General features: G+C 42.0%; 1 protein-coding gene across 2 annotated transcripts in view; it reads right to left on the bottom strand.

Annotated features, from left to right (window-relative positions):
• Positions 1-19,187, bottom strand: part of SLC5A6 (solute carrier family 5 member 6) — a 45,315-nt gene extending 26,128 nt beyond the window's left edge. The window contains exons 1-2 of one of the 2 annotated variants that reach the window (XM_072407273.1): positions 19,076-19,187; positions 11,351-11,390 (exon numbers count right to left, since the gene is read on the bottom strand). The gene's annotated coding sequence lies outside the window, so the exon portion shown is untranslated. The remainder of the gene's footprint in view (positions 1-11,350; positions 11,391-19,075) is intronic. The other variant, XM_072407274.1, reaches the window with a different exon arrangement.
• Between the last annotated feature and the right edge of the window lie 3,723 nt (positions 19,188-22,910).

The following is a 22,910-nucleotide window of genomic DNA, read 5'->3' as shown; positions in this document are numbered from 1 at the left end:
TTTTTCTTGTAGCATGTAATGTAGCATGTGGCATGTAATACACTAAGTGCTGGCACATGACAATCTTATAATTTCATTTTTTATATTTAAGTTATAAACCAAGATTTAATTTATTTAGGAGCGGATTTTCTCAACCAGGGGTCCTCAGAAGTTGAAAGGGGTTTCTTGAGCAATTTGGACCTCTCAGGCCAGTTTAGGTGACACCAATGATCTTGTATATATCTATCTGTAAGGAGAACATTCTTCCTAGTGGCCTGCAATGTACAGATAGGTCCAAAAATATTTGGACAGAGACAACTTTTTTCTAATTTTGGTTCTGTACATTACCACAATTAATTTTAAATGGAACAACTCAGATGTAGTTGAACTGCAGACTTTCAGCATTATTTCAGTGGGTTAAACAAAAAAATTGCATAAAAATGTGAGGAACTACACAAAAAAATGTGAGGTACACACAAGCAGTCTGCTGTGCACCCAACAGCAGAAAACCATATGATTTTGCACCATAGGTCGAAACTTTTACCCCCTTTTTTTGCAGCTTTCTTGCTGTTGGCCATTTTTGAGTATGGATCCCCTTTTGATCTATTTTGTATATGGTCTGTTCCCTTCTGAAAGGACCATGGTCAGGCCTTGAATAAGATAAGGATCCCGTTTATGGGCCTTTTTGTTTCTCTTCTCGAACGGTTTCTTTCCCCCAAGGAGAGGCAAAACAGATTGATGAAGTTTAGACGGAGGTCCTTTCCACCTGTTAATGATCTCTGAAACTTTCTAAATTATTATTTATAAAAGTTTCAGCAGGGCTCACCAAATCATGAATATTTTTCCTCTTCCCTTCAAAAATCCATTTCTCTTTGTGAAGCCAGATGCAACTTCATTCCCAGAAAAAGCCAACATACTATACATACTATAAAGGTCATTTAATTCTTTCCGATAAAGATTTAGTCCAGTGTTCTCACCAGCCCCTTTTAGCTGGGCGTACCACCCGGCACTTTTCAGTAACCACCCAGCACTTTTTTTTGGTGGTTACTGAAGAGTTGGGTCTCAATACAAGAGCTGCCACCCACCTACAATTTCTTCCCACCCAGCTTAAAAAAAACATCTGGGTTCAAAACTTTGTCTATAACCAGACTAAACCACCTTGAGCTCATAGATCTCTGTGTCATATTCTAAAAGAACCATCTCTGTACACACATGCCAGAAACGCAAGAAAACTTTGGGAAGCACTTTTTATGCCAAGAATGAGGAAAGGTCAGGCCCAGACAACACATGGCCTTCAAGACTTGGCACAAACATACCGGCAAAAGGCAATCTCTGCAATGATTAAGCAGATCTTTTAATACACAGAATGTCGAAATACTGGATTGAAAATCATACTGGGCTTTTACACAAGGATGTTTCACGTTTTAATTATTTTTTTACCATTCAGTTAAACCCCACATATTGTTTGATAGCTGCCTGAAGGCTAAATCTTGTCAGGTTTTATTTGCAGCAGTGTTATTGGCATTCAACAAAATCTACTTTTTTGCTGGTTCCTTTGGCCAAGAGAATGCCCAATGTGGTCATCTGACATGGTGAAGCAAATGGTGGTGCTCGTTGGTTGGACTGTTGCCGTAGCACATATGTCACCACAGTTTTAGGATCCAGCTAGTACCACTTAGTGCTTACAAAGGGCTTGGGGAAACATGTCTGATGGTTGACCTGTTACTATTACATGGAGGAAGATCTCTAGTGTTAAGCTTAATCTAGAACCAGGGTTCTATGGAACCTTATGGTTCTTCCAGAGCTTGTTAGCGGTTCCTTGAGTATTGAGCAAATTGTATGGCTCAGGTCAGAGACACAATGATAATTTTGGATATCTGTTACGGTGACATTTTTTCCAATGGGGAGCAATGTAGGAAACATTTGTCCCACTGACTATCAAACCAACGTACTGTAAGCTGTGGATATGGCAATTATAGGAGGGATTCCGTGAAGACCTGAATTTTTTTTTCAAGGGTTCCCCTAAGTAAAAGGTCGAGAAACAAAGCTCTGGAGCAACTTGTATCCTACACAGGGCTTCCTCTCGTCTCTTCCAGTAAGAGGAAGTAAATGAATGGTGAATATATGCTACTGGAGAACCAATGGGGCAATAAAGAAGAACCGGTGCTTCGTGCTACACTGGTGAAAAAAAGTTGGCATTCACATAACTGTGCCCTATGTCCAGATGACAAGAACATCAAAGCACTGCTTAGGCATTGAAACATAATGAATGGTACACGGCAAGGCACATCATGTATTCCACAATCACCTGGCAAGAGCATGCACTTTTATGTGCCCAACACACAGCTTACCAAAATAATAGCAGCTTTTATATCCTCAAAGTGTTGCAAAACACATCCAATTTCAGCCATTTAACATGAAGATTACTATAAAACCTATTTGTTTTGAAATGGAAGATATTGGAGTAAAGGTAAATAAGCGCCATCCACCAGTCACAATAAATAGACCTAAATATGTCCCCAGTTCATCCGTAACAACATCCTGAAAAATTTGACACTTTCATTAGTAACAAAAAAAAAATAAAATATAATGGCCCTGCAACCACAGCCTTAATGGAAACCAATTGAAAGAAGATTGGGGGTTGGCAGATACTAATATTTGTGTCAATTAGAAAATTTTGACAGATCATATAAGTTTTCTTGTGGATAAGAACATTCAAGAAGTCATGGTGCTTCCTTTGGCACAATGATACCAAAACATGCCAATCAATATCTTGACAAAGCCTCTCTTAACATGGTAGGCAAACAGCCCCCAATACACATTGGTATTATTATGTGTCTTCTCTCCTGGCCATGCAGATCTGTGAAGGTCTACACGTCATCATTTGCCTATATGTGGTCATCATTTGCCTATTTGTGGTCATCATGTATCCGAACGACCCCTCAAGTCTTCGTGTGGGTAATGTGCACTTTGCTGAGTATAGATGAACCTGACCACCTCTCAATAAATCCATAACTAGAAATGACAAGTCCTATGGTAACTTATTAAATTATATTGATCTAACGATGATTACTATATGGAAGTCAATATATAGCTAAACAAGTGTTGAAATGAACTCCAGTGACCATTCCTATACTCATTAACAGGAACTGTTTGGAAACCCTGAAGGCATGCAATTTTCATTCCATTTTTAACCCACCAACAAGAGTGCCTAGGCACGTTTTACTGGATCAGCAGTATTTGCGGGTACAATATTCCTGCAATTTATTCTGCAGAACTGGAATGATGTAAGGCGCCCTCCTAAATACTCCTAAATTGTTTTATTCACTCAAGGTATGTCTTTGACCTTGCTAGAAAACTCGACCAGATTGTTAGCATAGATTTCTTCCTTCATTCATATCATGAATTGGAGTATCCAATCACTTTCTGTGCTGATCGAAAATCTGCTCTTTTTCTCTTACTTTGCCTTCCTTAACCTATTAAAAAGCTTCAAGGGGAGAAGAAAGGGTGACTGTTGCACCCCAGTGACATGTCTAAATCACCTAGGGCTGCAAACATCACATCCAAGCTGGTGGCACCACCAGAAGTCTTAGGTCTTCACAATACATATGTCTACATATAATCCTAAGGGGAGGTTTTTGCTGAAATCACTGGCTTGCCGACAGGGTCACTTTAAAACAGATGCAAGAAAATGAAGAATAAATAGGAGGAATGAAAAGCAGTCCTCTTATTCAGGATTTTGCTGTGGTTTCACCCGGATGAATACACAGAGTTCTAGATACCTAGCAACACTGCTATTCAGCTGAGTTAATGCTGGCTGCTATAGAAGCGAATTCTGATGAAAATAGAAGAAAATGATCTTACCCTGCTCAGCCATCAGCTTGAAGCTACAAAGGCTGCAATTACTGACACGCCATGCTTTTATAATGACAGCGTAATTGCTGTGACGTATGGCTGAGGAGATATTGGACTCAAAAGCAGCATTGCTGGCTTCTGGCTATATATTCTGATAAGACAATGGGAATGATTAAAGCCTAAAATCTAAACCACCCCACAAATTGAATAACGAAATGTGCAGATGTGGAGAGCACACCCACAGCAATCATATATCACCATTTTATGAGGCGCAGTTTGGTGGAGTTATCATTTAAATTATCCAACTTCCCTCTGCAAAAAGACTTTGGGCTTTTAGAGGGCTCTGCTGGCCTCCCACCGCCGCTCCCCTCGGCAGGACGGCTTTTCTGCACCCCAATACTCTAACTGCTCTGCTGGAGGCCTCGGCTACTTCTATTATTGAATTCTCCCCTAAAACACTCCATGCTATTAGAGGACTCTATTACTTCCTGAATATAGCTTTCTTCTACTGATACACTTGGTTCTTCTGGGGGACCTTCTCCTACTTTAGAAGTTCCAATTCTATGCAAAAATATGAATAATAAATAGTCTAGATGTGGACGTTACTCTACTGAAAGTTTTGTATTACCAGTCCGACCGGTTCTTCAGGATTTACTTGCCACACAACACAACCGCATCTTGGACCTCTCTGCAGAGTTTGCTTGCTTCAAGCCTGTTGATTGCTGCTGGTCCTCAACTCTCTGAAATGAAGAGGTTATCCATCTCCTACCCATACAGCAGCCGAAGATAGGCTGAGGACTTATTGTGAGTGTTGTACTTCCTTCTGATGGTGGTTATTACAGGGAGGCAATACATAGAATACTTTACTACATATTTTCCCAACTACATAACTGCATTTCTTTGTATCTGCTTGGCACTGCAAACACAAATTCAATCTAAGAAAGTACACATCTTATTTAGAGCCTGCATCAATTTACTTTTACTCATTTCCAGAATGTTTTGCTTTTCCATACAAGTCTACAGGACTGCAACAGGTGCAGGTTAAAATTAGGTCAACTTGAGGACAACAGCAAAATCTGAATGATCTCAGAAATGTCCCAAACAGATCCCATTAACACGTGTGCAAATCATGTGACTTTCAACATGGCAGCCAAGAACAAATGACAAGCACATGGCTCAGCAGTACACAATAACATTCTGTATATGTAATAAAGAACTGGCACACAGCTAATAGATAACAGTCTATGTATGATAGGATTTGTGTGTACGAGGAGGTGCCAATTGGATAAGAAACTCAACAACCATGTTCTTTGGCCACAGCCAATTGGTGTAGCCAACATTGGCTTGCCTATAATCTAATCACAGTCATTGTTAGGAACAGACCAGTAGAAAAGGGCATTCAACCCATATGCATTTGGTAAACAGATGGGCCTGAAAGGAACTGCACATTTAATGAATGACCAAATAGAAGGATTTATAAAGGGCCAAAATGACTGTGTTAAATCATTTTCATCATGACAGTGTTCATTTTTGTTGCAAATGTATTGTGACACTATAGGATTTACATTTTGTAATTGTAGATCTCCTGTTTCTTGAAGATGCAGACTATGTTGCACAAAACGCATAGAAATTTGGAATACTATGGCATTAGGTATTCATGTACGAGATTAAAACCAATGTGATAATACTTGTAAATGTATCTCTGTAATCATATTGAACAGATAGGTTTTTAGGTCATGATAAAAATGATTTAAAACAGTCAATTTAGGCCCTAAAAGTGCCACTAGTTGGCCATTCACAATGTATGCCAAAACCCAGGTGTCGTTGGGGATTTTATTAAAACATGAAAGGAATGGTAAAATAGCCAGCATTGTATAGTACGATTCCTCATCTTGGCACAGCCATTGGGGGGACTTCACCATTTCCCAACCATGCTTTTCAACACTTGGTGCCACCTCCCTATATTCCAGACAGACAAGGATGCCACCTGTTCCAGCTAAAACTTCCACCCTATGTCCAGGAGTTCCTTCACAACTGTTCATACACTATAGTGTTTATTCATCCAGGCTTAACCAGGAATTGGCGGAACTCAAAGGCTAATTTCAGACATGAAGCCAACAGCTTTTGGGGGTAGACAAATGTCCTCCTTGGACAACAAGATTAGCACACGGTTGTGGCTGCGGCGGATCATTTAGATCACCCGTGGCCACATACATATGGGTGGATTTTTCCCACAATCCCCCCAAAAGTTGGTTGAAACAAATGTTCTTTTAGACCAAAATTTTAAAAGGTTCCTCTGGGATAATCTAAATGAGTATTATTTGTGTTTTTTTTAATATCCTAGGCCTCGCCTACATTGGTCCACCACTAACCTCCCCAATACAGGGAAGAGCTAGAAAGAAGCCTTGCTGTCTTTTCCTTGCTGTGAGCAGTTTCTTTTTTAACACGTGAGCCGATGCGACTAAATGATCATTAAAGAGGCAGTGTCACTATGGCTATTCGGTGTATTTGAACCCAATTTCCTATTTTAACAGGACTTTTCAGGTGTCTACCACAAAAATTCTACAATATTAAAAGAATTAAATAAATTTTTTTATATGATGTTCAAGCACAAACAACTTGTATTAGTACATTTTCATCAATCCATTACATGTATACCATTACATAATACATTACTTGTATGACATTATATCTTTGCAGTTCTATTGTACTGTATCTTATCGTCCTTTATGCATTTCACCCGTGGGCTTCATCTGAAGGACACAGCATGCCAACCACAACCGCAATTTTATATTCAGTTTTTCCTTAATCACACATTGTTTCCAAAAACAAAGGGAAATGTACAGCTGTGCCAATGTGACCCCTCTTCTGCATGTCATTAACGTATCCTCACCACTGTGTAAAGAGTGACAAACCACTAACAAGCAAGATTTTACCCTGTAGCTTCCACTAAATCAAAAGTGGCAACACTCACCACCTTATTAGTGATTCAATGTGCTCCCATTGGGATCCCAGCTTACTCATAGCTGCCTGGCATACTGCGTCCTTCTGATGAAGCCTACGGGTGAAACGCATCAAGGACGATAAGATACAGTACAATATTAATGCAAAGATATAATGTCATACAAGAAATATATTATGTTATGGTATATATGTAATGTATTGATAAAAATATACTAATACAAGTTGTTTGTGCTTGATTGTTTTTAAACATCATACAATAAATGTGCATTTTATTCTTTTAATATTGTAGAATGTTTGTGATAGGCACCTGAAAGTCCTGATAAAATAAGAAATTGGGTTCAGATGTATCTATATAGGATGAGGTGCCATCTGAAAATGCTCTCCCACCAATTTATCACAATAGGTATTTGATGTATTTGTATACTCACCCCTTGCTAGTGCTCATCTGCCACTCCTTCATAACAGCTGGCACCCCAATGCCCAGTATAAGTTGGTATAAGACGCTAAGAGGAGCGCTGATTTGGCTCCATCATATGATTCTTAGCTGATCAAAGCACGTACCTACCTTTACCCAGAAGTACTGGGTATCTATTCTCTAGCTAAGAAAGCAGAAGGTTTAGTGAGGCTTTAACACCTGTCATGTGTCTGGTAATTTTGAATGGGCTACAAAGGCATTTAGTGCACCCAAAGCTTACTTAGCACTCAGCACGGGAATGCCAACTATGGCAAAGCGCAGCATTTAAGTTATTTCTTTTGAAATTCTCAGTGATGATGGTTTTGCAGGTCGTTCCATTTGGTAAACTTGCCCTTTGCAAATACAAGCATTATAGCTACAAGGTGAATTTGCCCTTTAAAGCTGAAAACATGGCAGCTGCCAGGGCTTACCCAACAAAGCATTTGTATTTCCATTCATCCAGGTCTGCAATATTCACAGCTTTACTGTAAGACAAAAAAGAGAAGGCTGAGCCTCTAAACATGGCACCTTGCTCACACTGTGTATGGATGTAGAGAGCTGATGCCATCATGTCATCCCTGATCCAAAAGACGGCACCATGATGGAGGGTTTAACCAGTTATGAAACCCAACACAAAAATGTTTCCTAGCCCGAAAAATAAAAAAACACAGTCGCCAAATAAACTTGTAAGCTGCATTATATTAATGGACATTTTTGATTTTATATCATGTTTTCTATAATTGCCTGGAATTCTGTTTTAATGAATATATTACCACTATAGAAATTGATGCAGAAAAGCTCGTAGTTTGCTTGTTCGATCACGGTCCTTTTATATACTGACAAATATCAGCAGAGTGTACATAAAGCTTTATTAATTAACCAACATTTGGCTGCGCAATATTTGGACAGCTGAGATTTCTCAGCAGCCTGCAGATAGATTTCTCCCATTGTTTGCACTGCTTCTCTTTATATATTGAAGGGTTTTTATTATATTACCAGCTGATAAGTATTGGCCTGGGACTATCTTATGATAAAGTGGACTCATCTCCTGTGTAGCAGCCATACATCTGTAATACATTCATCCAAATTACATTTCTTTTTATTAGCTGTGAATAATACAATCTATTCATTTAACTTCCTCTTTACTGGTGCTGGGGTTGTGGTGTAATGAACATGCTGAAGTGTAGATGTACTGATACTACTCATGGCTTCCCTGCGAGCTCCAGCAAGAATTCTCCATTTGCTTGTGCTTTGCATACAATACAGAGCGCCATATCTCTAGGACTTTGAACAGCAGAGGAGGGAGGACTCTGATAATGCACCTGCCTGCTTGGCATGATCCAGAACAATTCTAATTTTATTAAAGACTAAGGCTAGGTACACACGTGCAATGGTTCTCGTCCGATAATCAGTTCAGGGGCAATATCGGATAATCTTACGTGTGTACAGCGCTCGTCGTCCATCGTCCAAACAAGCGCTCTCGCGGATCCATGGACGATCCTATTGGAAGTGAAGGGGAGAGAACGCAGCGGGGTGCTGCTCCTTCGTTCTCACCTTCCCCTCTCCATAGAGCTGAATGGTGCTGTATGTACAGAACTCGTTCATGCATCCTGCAGTCGTTGGAAAGGATTGTGAAAGACCCTTTCCAACGACAATTCTTGCACATGTGTATGTAGCCTAAGGCTATGTTCACATGTGCAATAATTGTCGTTGGAAAGGATCTTTCACAATCCTTTTTAATGACAAAAGGCTGCATGATGCATGAACGAGCGATATACATACAGCACCGTTCTGATCTATGGAGAGTGGAGAATGATGGAGTGGCACCCCACTGTGCTCTCTCCCCTTCACTTTCATTATGATCGTTCATCATCTGTGGACCCACCAAGATGGACGATGAGCGCTGTAAACACGCCAAATTCTCGTCCGACATTAGCCCCCAAGTGATCAGACTGGAATCTTCTGACATGTGTATGTAGCCAAAGGCTGGAAAGGAAAACCCATTATCCCTGCATGTGTGCAGAATGAAGGGGAGAGAAGGTACAGATGGGTTAAGATTGCTTTTGGATGTACAAGTGATAAGTTCTTCGTCGGTTCCAAATCAGAAAACATTCCATCACTGGAGACAAATGATGATCTAATGATGCAAAAGCTGAGCCTGTGTCAGCCGATAACAGACTTCAATCCAATATGGCAGATCTTACGATTGATCAGGTGACTAGAGAAGAGGCGACATTAAAGGCATACACTAAGAGGTTTTCTCTCAGTGCCAAAATATAAAATCGATCCTGTGTAATCCACTGCAAAAATTCAATTGCCATCCACTTATCCAATAATAAATCCTAACTCTAATCGTAAAATTGATAAAATTATCAATCAATGTTTTACCCAAAAACAACCGATAGAAAAGCAATGAGATATTGGATGGTGGTGAATGAATGACCCCTCCATCATCAGGGATATAATTCCTGGGTATATACTGGAAATAGAAATAAGGTTATATACACACACATCAGATAATCATGGCCTAGGACGAATGGCCATGCTCGTCTTGGTGAAAATCTATCATGGTCACCCGATGTTATGGAGGATTCATGTACAATGATTTGGAATGAATGATATGCAAGTCAAGGTAGAAGACTGGGGTGCCACTTGCTCGTCTGTCCCTCTCCCTTTTCCAGTGTACAGTGCTCGTTTGTCATTGGAAATGATCGTAAAAAATTGTTTCCAAAAAAAAGAACACGTATACGTCCTCTACTTTCATACTAAGGTCTAATATAAATACAATAATTCGTTTTTTTAAATTCCAGTTGTCCAGAAGAAGAGCTCAGTAGTATTTTGTTGAGGAGGTTGGAAGGGGTTAAGGTGGCTGAGATGTATAAAGTGTCTGCAGAACGGTGCCACAACCCTACTTCCCTGGTCCCAATTTGTTTTGGTGATTACTAAAGCTTTGGGGTAGTTAAGGACTGGCTGACAGCAATGAACTACACTGGTCTCACTGCCACAAACTCCATTTGTAAATTGTAAAAACATAAATATATAAAAACCCAGGTTTTAGACATTTCAGACTCCTATGTTATAACACAAAAACACTTTTCTGGAATCCTAAGGGTCTCCCTTCATCAGGGCTGTCAGGTTATGTAAAAAATGGATGGATGTCAGTGCTCAACCCAGAAATTTTTTAAGCCGGGTGGGAAGAAATTTTAGGTGGGTGGCAGCCCCTGAAATTGTGACCAAACTCTTTGGTAACCACCCAAAAACAGCCAGGTGGGTGCTAAAAAGTGCCGGGTGGTGCGCCCAGCTAAAAGTGCCTGGGGAGAACCCTGGATGTTGAGTGATCGCTCCAAATGACCACTGAAAAAAAAATCTATTTCTTTAAGCTAAATTTTTGATGATGGAAAAGTTGCTTTAGGGGAAATCTATTACCTAACACACGATCAGTGTGATAAGATTCTGGTAAAGGATGAATCATGAACAGTATTCATTACATGGTAAAGAGACGCTTAATTATCAGAATCCTATCGCTTAAAGCAGACCTACTTAAAGAAATTGAGGCAGAGATTTATTATAAAAGAAAATGCGCTGTCCTTCCTGCATCATCTGCCTGATTTCTATGCTGTCAAATCATTGGGCTGCACATGTGCAACTCGTAGGAAGTCGGGATACTGCTAGGACTGAATGAACTACTGCATTGGAGTTACATCATCTCGGCAGTTAAAAATGGCCAACGATTGAAAAAAAAACCAAAACAAAAAGATAGCGGTGCTGACGAACAGGGACAGATGAGTGTATTAAAAAAACTACACAGGTAAGAGGGTATTTTATTGCAGAACGGACATCGCCTGTCCCCTTCTGCAATATACAATCTGTCTGGTTGCTATTTCTTAAAACAGATTTATTTCCACTTTAAGGGCTCTATTTATAGGGAATCTGACATTTCTGGGAGGGAATCAATTACTGCCATTTAAACGCATTGACCTGGAGGATTCATGCAAAGGAATATCAGTTTCCTTGTTTTATAAAACGAGCCCTATTTCATAAATACAAAAAATTTTAGACACAGCTTAGTTTTTGGCTCCAAAAGTCAATTTTGCTTACCGTTAGTCCACTCACGACATAAAAGAGATTCAGCAGCAATCTAGAAGAAGAGTTAGAGAAAAAAAGTTTATTATTCAATGTTCATCGCTACCTTCGGTCTTTGTTCACATGAGAGAACCTGGGAAACCTGCGTGTAATAGTTTGTTTTAGTGTAGCTCGGCCTGTTTTATAATGCATTGCCGCATACTGACAAGTCAATGCAACATGCAGCATAACACAATGTGGTCGTGTACACCCAGCCATAGTCATAGATTTGTGCCAAGTCCCTGCTAATGGGCATCTAAATAGCCCGAAAATGTTATTTGTATGTAGAACTCGTGCACGTTCTGTATTAGCAGGTGCAGCTTCTGGTTCAGCCAAATATGTAACCCTATACTACACATCCAGATCTGAGGGCTATGACCTTTATTCCTAAGGGGGGGGAGAGAGAGAGAGAGAGAGAGAAAAGGGGCGAGAGAGAGAGAGAAAAGGGGCGAGAGAGAGAGAGAAGGGGCGAGAGAGAGAGAGAAGGGGCGAGAGAGAGAGAGAGAGAGAGAGAGAGAGAGAAGGGGCGAGAGAGAGAGAGAGAGAGCTGCACCTTGCCATAAAATCTCCGAATGGATGAGGGAGTTTACAGCCATTATTGTAGGTAAACAAGACTCAGAATCAAGGGATAGTATCACAAAGGTGAAATACATATTTTGGCAGGCAGTACATACATTAATATAGCTCTGACATATAACGTAGTGCTGTACAGAGAACATTGACCAGTCACATCAGAATCTGTACAGAGGAGCTGACACTCTAATGCCCCCCACAGTAAAAACTATTATTATACATTTATATAGCTCTGACATATACCGCAGTGCTGTACAGGGAACACTGAGCCAGTCCCATCAGTCTCTGTACAGAGGAGCTGACACTCAAATGTCCCCCATAGTCACATTCTATTGTTATACATTTATATACATACATTATTATAGCTCTGACATATACTGCAGTGCTGTACAGAGCACTGAGCTGGGACACCACAGGGCAACTCACATCAAAGAGGAACTTTCAATGACCCAGCAAACCCAAAATGCAGCACAGCAATGTCCATCCTAATACAGCAGTGTGACCCTTGAACTCCCTAAAACAAAATCTGGGGGCTTCTTTCCACCCCCATTGTGTCACCGAGTGCAAACTTCACTATAATATACAACAGAGTAAAGGAATAGGAGTGGCAGAAAAGGGGTTAAAGAGATCACAGGACAGAAAAATGTAATCAGGTGACTCCCAAAATCCGCTTGGTTAAGATTAAATTTAAAGACAAGTTAATTGGATTTTATGGTAAGACATCGAGGAATGGAGACAAATAAAGCAGAACGCCAATTACCAGGGGCTGAAAATAAATCTGCAAACAGGACAAAAAATTGCAAAAGTAAAGTTAAAAAGTAACATAAAAGTAAAAGAAAGAAAAAAAAAAGCAATGCTTCTCAAGCAGAGTTATGGGGGACCCCATGGTTTCTGTGTGGTTCCTAAGGGACCCTTCAGCAGTCATTATTAATGGATTGAGGGGGATACGGGGCACTTTTACAGTGACCACCAATGCACTGGGGAAAGGCTCAAACGTTAAATCATTGTCCAGGTGAAAATCTAACCAGTGGTCCCCCAAAATCATTCATCAACCCACCCTGGCGGATCAATAAATGTCCGATTGGGAATGACCGCTGGTCACTCCAGGCTGCTCGCTCATCCTCCCCCCGCTATAGACCAGAATAGTGCCGTGTAGAGCGCTCGTTCATCCGTCACTGCAAACGAGGACAAAAGTTTGTTTCCAGGTACAGAAATATAGGAGATGTACAAAATTTTAACCACCCACTACAATCTTTTAATACCCGTGTAAAGCGACCATTGATATTGATGGCTGGTAACGGCCTGATCACAAGAAACAGGAAGTGATTAACAAACAAATCAAACCACAGAAAAAAAAAATCACCAGATTAGCACACAGTATGGCAATATAAAGTAAAACCGGAAGCATTGTATGTAATGGAATACTCCTACACCACAAAGTAATAAAAAAAGTCACTTCACAGGAAAGAAAAACAAAAAAAGATGGCGGAGGAGTCTAATTAACTAGTTTATAGAGATTGACACATCAACTTGGGTAACAATATGACAAAAGAGTTCAACTCTAACAACTCGTTTTCTAGAAGATTGAACAGATGAAAAAGTACATATGAGTTACGTTGGGGCATTCCAATCATTTGGAGGGGCTGCCCATCACACACACACAAATATATTAGGCATATAGAATACACACCTGTCAACTGCCCCTGGTTTGGAGGGATTGTCCCTCTTCATACCCCAAAATGCCCCTGATTTGGAGGGACTGTCCCTCTTCATGCCCCCATCTACCCCTGATTTGGAGAGACTGTCTCTCTTTATACCCTCCATCTGCCCTTGATTTAAAGAGAATGTCCCTCTTCATACTTACCAACTCAGTGCTCAACCCAGGAATTTTTTTGAGCCGGGTGGGAAGAAATTGTAGGTGGGTGGCATCCCCTGTATTGTTACCCTAACTCTTCAGTAGCCACATAAAAACAGCCGGGTGGTTACTGAAAAGTGCCGGGTGGTGCGCCCAGCTAAAAGGAGCTGGGGAGAACCCTGCAACTGCCCCTTGATTTGGAGAGACTGTCCCTCTTCATAATTACCAACTGCCCCTAATTTGGAGGGACTGTCCCTCTTCATACCTCCTAAGTAACCCTGATTTGGAGAGACTGTCTCTCTTCATACCCCCATCTGCCTCTGATTTGGAAAGACTGTCCCTCTTCAGATTTCCCAAGTAACCCTGAATAGGAGGGACAGTCCCTCCTCATTTCTCCCAACTGTCCCATATTTGGAGGGACTGTCCCTCTTCATACCTCCTAAGTAACCCTGATTTGGAGAGACTGTCTCTCTTCATACCCTCCATCTGCCCTTGATTTAAAGAGAATGTCCCTCTTCATACTTACAAATTGCCCTTGATTTGGAGAGACTGTCCCTCTTCATACCTCCCAAGTAACCCTGATTTTGAGGGACTGTGGAGTCTAATTAACTAGTTTATAGAGATTGACACATCAACTTGGGTAACAATATGACAAAAGAGTTCAACTCTAACAACTCGTTTTCTAGAAGATGAAAAAGTACATATGAGTTACGTTGGGGCATCCCAATCATTTGGAGAGGCTGCCCATCACACACACACAAATATATTAGTCATATGGAATACACACCTGTCAACTGTCCCTGATTTGGAGGGATTGTCCCTCTTCATACTCTCCATCTGCCCTTGATTTGGAGATAATGTCCCTCGTGATACTTACTAACTGCCTCTGATTTGGAGAAACTGTCCCTCTTCATACCCTACATCTGCCCCTGATTTGGAGGGACTATCCCTTTTCATAATTACCAACTGCCCCTAATTTGCAGGGACTGTCCCTCTTCATACCCCCATCTGCCTCTGATTTGTAAAGACTGTCCCTCTCCAGATTTCCCAAGCAACCCTGATTTGGAGGGACAGTCCCTCCTCATTTCTCCCAACTGTACCAGATTTGGAGGGACTGTCCCTCTTCATACCTTCTAAGTAACCCTGATTTGGAGAGAATGTCCCTCTTCATACTTACAAATTGCCCTTGATTTGGAGAGACTGTCCCTCTTCATACCTCCCAAGTAACCCTGATTTTGAGGGACTGTGAAAAAAAAAAGGGCCCATTTGATCAATGTGACCCAAATTGCTGCATTTTTTACCCTGCACTAGAACAATGCAACTCCAATGACGTGAGTTACGTTAGGGCACCCCAATCATTTCAAGGGGCTGCATAAAAGGAGTATACAGTATTTAGTGCAATAAAAAGGTGCATTAGGGTGCCACATAAGTTGTCACTAACATGTGTACCCATTGGAGGACCCCAACTAATCCTCCTAAGTAAAGTGAATCTCACTAGAGAAAGATTCATCCAAAGTGACAGAAGTCTTGGCTTCAGATACCGGTTGCTGCTTGGATTACATAGTGAAGTGTTGGCTCCGATATCTGCCAGAGGTGTGGAAATTGGTCACATCACATTTGTTTACGTTCACTGTGTATTCAGCAATTTGCAACTTGTTTATTTTTTGAATTGTTGTAACTGCTTAACCACCCCCCGGCTGGGTGTATAATCTACATCACCACTCGAACCATCGTCAGTACCACCACCACTTCCATTACCCAACCATGGCACGATTGTAGCTCCATAGTGGTTATTATTATTATTATACAGTATTTATATAGCGCCATCATATTACACAGCGCTGTACATAGTCCAAAGTCATGTCACTAACTGTCCCTCAAAGGAGCTCACAATCTAATGTCCCTACCATAGTCATATGTGATTAATGTAGTCCAAGGTCAATTGTTAGGGAGAAGCCAAATAACCTAACTGCATGTTTTTGGGATGTGAGAGGAAACCGCAGTACCCAGAGGAAACCCACGCAGACATGGGGAGAACCTGCAAACTCCATGCAGATAATGTCCTGGGGATCAAACCTGGGACCTAGCTCTGCAAAGGCCGGAGTACTAACCCCTGAGCCACCTTGCTGCTGAGATATCCATCACCGTGATAGTGGTGGATATCTCAGCAGCTTGAGCGGATATGACAACTCCCCAATACCCCGCAACTTCAGAATCTTGGTCTACTCACGAGGTGCCAACCATTTTTGTTATACAAATGATAATTTATTATCTGTACTTGGACTTTAGATATTTGAGCCTTGAAGGGAACATATGGTTTTGTACCTTGACTTGGCCAAGCATGGATTTCCCAGGACCCAATTGTTAGGGAGAAGCCAAATAACCTAACTGCATGTTTTTGGGATGTGGGAGGAAACCGGAGTACCCGGAGAAAACCCACGCAGACACAGGGAGAACGTGCAAACTCCATGCAGATAATGTCCTGGCAGGGAATCGAACCTGGGACCTAGCGCTGCGAAGGCCGCAGTACTAACCCCTGAGCCACCGTGCTGCTGAGATATCCATCACCGTGATAGCTTGAGCAGATATGACAACTCTCCAATACCCCGCAACTTCAGAATCTTGGTCTACTCACGAGGTGCCAACCATTTTTGTTATACAAATGATCATTTATTATCTGTACTTGGACTTTAGATATTTGAGCCTTGAAGGGAACATATGGTTTTGTACCTTGACTTGGCCAAGCATGGATTTCCCAGGACCTTTGAAGGTGTTGTGTGAATATCAAGTGATGAGATCTCAAAGAAGATCCTTCAAAGTAGAACTGTAGTTGTTGGTGGGTGGTGACCTTCTGCCATGATGTACGGCTTACTAGCCGAATATGGCACGGACTTAACCGTGTGTGGCCACCCTGCGGCGATCACAGGTCCAAGACTGGGCAGCACCCAGAAGTTTTCAGCTTGTACTCACCGAGCTAAAAAAAATTCTATGGAGAATACTTCATTGCCGTGTCGGAGGAACCCACCATCTTCACACAGCATGGTCAGTGTTCTCCCCAGATACTTTTAGTTGGGCACTTTTCTGTAACCACCTGGATATTTTTGGGAGGTAACTGAAGAGTTGGGTCACAATACAGGCTTCTTCCCGCCCAGCTCAAAATTATTTCCGGGGAGAATACTGATGGTGGTCCTCTCGGCCATTGGATGGTCACTGTTCCATTGTCTCAGGTGGCTGGCTCTGTGTGCGGCTCTTTTTTGTTTTAGCTTTGCCGTCCGGTGTTTTTTTTTACCCTATAATCAGTGTTACATAGTAGGTTAGGTTGAAAAAAAGACATAAGTCCATCAAGTTCAACCATTAAGGATATAAACTTATCCCAGATATATATACCCTGGCCACAGGTGGCACTGTGGTCTCCTTTTCACTTGAGAAGCATCTTATCTCCGACTTATCACAGCTGCAACTACCTTCTGAAAAGGTGGAATGTGTTGTTTCAATCAAAGAAGTGCAGTCCCAAAGCAAGCTGCATCTGCTGTGCTTCTATCACATGGGTTACCCTGATGGTGGGTGAGTTAGGTGGTAAAGACTTTAAGTTGCCCCCGTGTAATCCCTTACTGGCCTTAAATAATAAAGAATTGCCCTTACTACTGAGAAGGCAAGAAAGGAATTTCCCCTTGCTGGCCCAGATAATGAGGGAGGGGGAATTCCATTCCCAGGTAAGTGATCCTGACACCTAGTAACCTAAAACCTAATTTCCTTGAACTGCCCTACGTATTGTTGCGTCCTTCGAATTGCACCACACAAAGCACGCCTGGTGTTACACAACAATCACACTGCAAATTGCTCACATTAACGACCGAGAGTTCTGATGTAAGACGACTCAAAGTGTAAAGTCTGCCCGAATCACATGACACCTGCGGAGAGTCTCAGGATTCCCCGGCACACAGAACAATGCAAAGACCTCTCCAAAGAAATGGCCAGAAGGGCGGATCCAGCCATTTCCCTGATACCCGGGCACCCCAGATCCAGCCATTTCCCCAATACGGGGGCACACCCCAGATCCAGCCATTTCCCCAATACAGGGGCACCCCAGATCCAGCCATTTCCCCAATACCCAGGCATGCTGGATCCAGTGATACCCGAGAATCCTCTATCTAGCCCAACCTCAATACCTGGAAATGATGGACCCAACACACAACCCCAATACCCAGGCATTAGCACTACACCACATTCCTAGACATTTCTGATGCACAACGACCCCAATACCCAGGCATGCTAAAGTCAGTGATACCCCAATACCTGGGCATGCTAAAGTCAGTGATACCCCAATACCTGGGCATGCTAAAGTCAGTGATACCCCAATACCCGGGCATGCTAAAGTCAGTGATACCCCAATACCCGGGCATGCTAATGTCAGTGATACCCCAATACCCGGGCATAATGGATCCATCCCAACCCCAACACACAAACATAGAGGATCCAACCCACATACCCGGGCATGCTAGATCCTGCCCAATTCCAACACCGGGGCATGCTAGTACCAGTGATACCCGGGCATACTCCAATACCAATGATCACCGGATCTTGTACAGTAACACGCGGAGGACAAGAGGTATTACAGAACAGATTACACACGTGGCTGCATGAATCACATCCTACAAAATATGGGTAAGACAATTGTAGTTCATAAACCCAACCACCCACCATGCCCGGCATGGCACCCACATGGCACAGAGCAGCCTATGACTGTCAGCTATGTGCCAACTCTGTGGAACTACAGATCCCAGCAAGCCAAGCCTGTTGTCACCTGCACACTGACATATATAGGTCATATGGTGTTATTGCACTGTACTACATCCTTCCAGCTGCTGCAGAATAGCAGTATGCAGTGTACAGGCACACAGGTGGCTAGAATAACAGTCACCATGGTATGTTATGTACACATATCACAAGCTGATCCTTTAAACATATCATTGGGCTGCCATGAGCATTCTAAGAACTACAACTCCCAGCATGCACACTTAAAAGACACAGATCAGCCAGGAGTGTATTTCAATGCTTCGCTATGATTAGCTGAGCCGGACCTTACAAAGAATGAACAACAATGGTCGATATACTGAATATTTCCAACATGAGCAACAGAAGGGCAACTGCAACCCCCATTATGGCACGCAAAGCATGCTGGGAGTTGTAGTCTTGGAGTGCATGCTGCATATTATAGGTTGCCTCCCTCAGGTGAGTACTAATCTCTCCCATAAGTTGCCCACCCTTCATACCATCTACTCGTGGATCCTCTCAGCCCTTCCCGGGTCTCCCAGTCCTCAGCACCGCCGGACCGCTCCGCACAAGGACAACGCTGCTTCTTGCGTCACCATCAATGGGGGACTAAGACCCGCCCACAGGGAGGGGACATGTCAGACAGCCAGCCAATGGCTGCGTCAAGTAACGAACACTCTCCCTCACAGGATGCACGTGCTACACACGGTCTCACAGACGCACGCGCACTGCCGTACACATGAAGCCACAGAGAGCCATCCAATCACAGGGCTCCGCTACCAACAGGCCAGATGGAGCGAGCTGCGGAATCGTGCGCAGGCGCCGATGCTGCTTAAGCCAACAGGCGCCATATTTGTTGAGGGAAAAAAAATGCAATTCAATCAGTTTACCTGATAAATGTGGGGATAATAAAGTTCGATAACAAAGGGGTTTGCTAATATGCAATACAATGCTTAAGTTTTTATAATGTGAGGATGGATTTCTTCCAAATCCTTATAGGTACAGAAGTGAATGATTTTAAATTGCTTTTACTGCTTGTTTAGAATCTGTTATTAATTTAGCGTGCATGGTCTTCTGGGCAGAGGGTCACTTTAAATACTTTAAATACACTTTAAATACAATCACCTGACAGAATTAGTTCATATGCTGATTGGAGGAGAGATTAAAGTGACAGAGAGTTGGACTCATTGCTGTTCTGGCTGGGGGTGGGTCTAAGACACAGTATAGGGTAAATAATGCTGGTCATAACACAGATTATATTATTACAATACTGCCACCTTCTGGGTAAATTCAATATAACAATTTTCTAGTGCTAGGCTGCTATGATTTCTGCAGTGAAACTTTTTTTAATACAATGCTGCCACCTAATGGCTATATTCTGATTTACATCTTAAAGGAACACATAAAAAATTTACTTAAATTAGCCCAACAATACCAAGAACATATAGCTGGGATGAGTCCATGGCCACTTTGGAGCTAGGGGCACCGTGCAAGACATGGGGGGACATAATCCGGAACATTAATTTCATGTGGTTAATAATTAACACTTTCCATAAGGTGCACTTGGTAAACATGTTTTGTTTTTGAGACTTCATTACAGGTAGGAGAAATGTATGTAAATATAACAAGGGAACGATCCCACCAATAATGGACATAAAGAATGACGAACCCTAATGCTGGGAATAGCTCTGGAACCAGCCTAGTCCCCACCAATGAATAAATCATATGTAGATAAGATATAAAAAGACAGAATGCCTAGTTACACCTCTAATAACAAAGAACATATAATTAAAGGATGGATGAACGAGATTTTGGTGGTGCCATACAACCTTGTAATTATCTTCTCTGTCCTAGTTGGCAATGTTTCAGCTAATATGGCAATATGAAAAAAGAGAATATTTGTAGGGAAAACCCCAACCTTCCCTATTTCTCTTTGTTGAAATGCACAATATTTACTTATAAGGGTTTTTATGTTGCTATTATGATGTATTTGTACAGCAGAAACATATAGACCGGAGAAAAAGCAAGTACACCCTCTTTCTTTTCTTAGCAGTTGCTAAGATTAGGTAATTACAACCTCCAAAGAACAACAACAACACATTAAATAGTAATGATGTAATATCATAAACCCCAGTCCTACAAGACTAATAACTGAGCAGTCATACAGGCTAACAACTGAGCCGCCATATTACTCATTGGCAATTCTACTTATTCTGCCAATTTTAAGGGGGATTAGAGTGAAATCTACTCACTGCAGACTCCAGTCAGTCAGTGACTTCAGTTCAATTTCAAGGTGGTCTGTCCACTTCAATTTACAAAAAACATCAACACAAGGCATTCTGCAGGGTGTCCACATTACTCATCACAGTATGACAGAAATACTCAATTTTAGCCTTCTGGCTCTCTCTCTGACACTCTTTAGTGCTTTTGGACCCGCAGACCTAAACCTTGGGAAACCTCCTGGGCTCTCCCAGTTTAAAGGCCACACCTTGCCTGTCTACCTGACCACAGACTCCAACTTCTCATTATTCCACACACACGTGCCTTTTTATTATCATTGGCCAGGTGCTCCACATCCTCAATTTCTAGCCTAGAAAAGTACCTGACCCATTCCTTCTAGGGCTTATGCCAGTTCCACCATGGTATTCTAGTTCTACGAGAAAAATGGCTAATAATGGAGCCTTCATATTACTCATTATCAAGTCTAACTATTACCTATTGCCTTCAATTCTATCTTTGAACTCCAGTGCTACAAGATAACAGGTTAACAACAAAGCCACCATATTTCCTTTTGCCAGTTCCACTTTTGGGACTCTAGTGCTACAAGGTAACGGGTAACAACTGAAACAATAAATTACCCATTGTCATGTCTAACCATTGCCATTTCTACTCCGAGGCTCCAGTGCTACAAGATAACAGGCTAACAACCGAGCCGCCATATTACCTATTGTCAATGGCACCCATTGCCATTTCTACTCTGGGACTCAAATACTACAAGATAACAGGCTAACGACTGAGCTGCTGTATTAGCTATTGTCAAGTCTGCTGCATGGTAAAGGACTAACAAATGAGCCACCATATTACCTGTTACCTGTTCTACCCTGGGACTCCAGTGTTATGAGATAAAGGGCTAACAACTAAGCCACCATATTACCCATTGTCAAGTCTACCCATTGCCAGCTCTACCCTGGGACACCAATGCTCCAAGATAACAGGCTAACAAATGAGCCACCATATTACCTATTGCCAGTTCCACCCTGGGACTCCTGTGTACCGAGATGAAGGGCTAAGAACTGAGCCGCCATTTTATTCCCGGGCACTGGAGAATATATATTCTCTAGTGACAGGGATCACACATCTTCCCAATGAATGTGGCCCGAGGCGGCCGTATTCATTGGGAATATCCCCGGGACTAGAGGTTAACTAACCTTCAGTGCCCTGGGGATTGCAAACAGGGGGATTCCCTGTGAATCCTCCTGTTAAAATGTCCTAGATATTCTGATGGTTTTGCGAAATCGGTTGCCGAAATTTCGCAAAACCATCTGAAGTTTAAGGAAATTTTATGAACCCTAAGAATGGCCAATGCTCAGAATCAAAATATCAGCCTGGTCATAAGGTCTTAATACATGTCATAATTGGAGTGACAGAACTGCTAGGGGTGAAGAGACAGTGATGACACGGGGTCACCGGACACTGGAGGGTGAAGAGACACAAGGACATTGGGTCAATGGACACTAAAGGGTGAAGAGACATTGATGACACGGGGTCATGAGAAACTGGAGGGTGAAGAGACACAAAGGACATGGGGTCAAGGGACACTAAAGGTGTAAAAACATTGGTGATATAGGGTCATGGGACACTGGAGAATGAGAGGGGACACAAGCAACAACAGGACACACAAGATTCTAGGAGACAGAGGAAGACACTGGGGATACCGGTGAAACAGCAAAACAGGAACTGCACATGGTAACAGTCAGGGGAACAGCAGATTGAACAACAAGGGCTTGGAACTTCTGGTCATATAGAAATGTGTGATGGTTAGATGTAGTGTGAAGTCATAAGACTAGAAAAATGTGTTTTACATGTATAAGGCTCAAGAAGAGATAGAATTGTTTCCCATGATATAAGTAGATAACAAAAAACAGTTTAGGGTCCTGGAGCTGGTCAGGGAAGACTTGGGAGGCTTCCCTGAACACCCGGTTTATGTTTTTTACCTGTGCAAAGGGAGAATCTGGGGTCTTATAATTAGAATAGCAAGCCTAGGGAATGCTGAGTTCTCTATATGAAATGAATAATGAATAATCATTGATGGAGGTGGTTAGAAGCATTAAACCA

The sequence above is a fragment of the Pyxicephalus adspersus genome, chromosome 4 (genome assembly GCF_032062135.1).
Source record: "Pyxicephalus adspersus chromosome 4, UCB_Pads_2.0, whole genome shotgun sequence".
Classification (NCBI taxonomy): domain Eukaryota; kingdom Metazoa; phylum Chordata; class Amphibia; order Anura; family Pyxicephalidae; genus Pyxicephalus; species Pyxicephalus adspersus.
The sequence above is the reverse complement of the archived record's forward strand: the minus strand, read 5'-3'. Positions and strand labels throughout refer to the sequence as shown.